This window comes from Morone saxatilis, unplaced genomic scaffold (genome assembly GCF_004916995.1).
Source record: "Morone saxatilis isolate NCDOM2014 unplaced genomic scaffold, NCSU_SB_2.0 Contig23, whole genome shotgun sequence".
Taxonomy (NCBI): Eukaryota; Metazoa; Chordata; class Actinopteri; family Moronidae; genus Morone; species Morone saxatilis.
In genome coordinates, this window is record NW_023339796.1 from 8,141,178 (window position 1) to 8,142,039 (window position 862).

At 47.1% G+C, this 862-nt stretch overlaps 1 protein-coding gene across 4 annotated transcripts in view; it reads right to left on the bottom strand.

The window, feature by feature from the left end:
- lpin2 (lipin 2) overlaps window positions 1–862 on the bottom strand; it is a 21,402-nt gene that overhangs the window by 15,082 nt on the left and 5,458 nt on the right. The gene's annotated exons all lie outside the window — the stretch shown is intronic.

The window sequence follows — 862 nt, forward strand, 5'->3', positions numbered from 1 at the left end:
GAGAGGGGGGGGGGGGAAGCACAAAATATTTGCTGAGTCAAGGCAAAGACAGGATGAGGGTGTATTGTTCAGCAAGAGTCCAGAAGAGGGGACACACACGGCGCAGAGTCTATCAGTACGCTCTCAGTCTATCCACTGTTTCTTCTTTTAAGTATCTTCTTCTGGACAGTCGCGCTGTCTCATTCTCTTTCATCTCTCAGCTCCCTCTCTGCCTGCCCTGTGGGGTCTGTTATCTCCTGACCTGCATACAGACGGCCACAGTGCCACTGTCACTGGCCGCTGTCCCACACGAACAACATCAGAGAAGGGGGGGGGGAGCTGATGGCTGGGCTGAAACAATGAGAAGAGACAACCTCACACAGAGTTCCCACTGCTGCCATGGAAGCAACTGACTTCCTGTTTACATTCATAACTCCCTGCTAGTATATCAAATACAATACCAATATCCATAGTTCGGTGGCTATAAATATATGGGCTTGGACATTTTCTCAAAGCATTTTTTGTTACTAGGAAGATGCTGTTTGACTTCTACAAGCTTTTACGAGCAATCTGTTGAAGCTTCTAAATCAGAGAGAAAATGACTCGCAGGGCCGGGCTAATAGTACATAATCACACAATCCGGCCTTCCTGTGGCTCCTTTACTGAACTAGATTATTTGCAGCCATTTGGTCACTGTGACACAAAGTGCATTCAACTATCACCTTAGCAAACATGTTTTGGTTTGCTTGGGTCAGGGTCTAGTTTAGTGGGGCTTGTAAATACGTTCCACTGCTGACTTCATTGGGTTTCAACTGAAATGCTCCTATCTCACACTGACCTTTTGTTCAGATTCTAGCTATGAGAGCACTGACTGGGGGGGGGG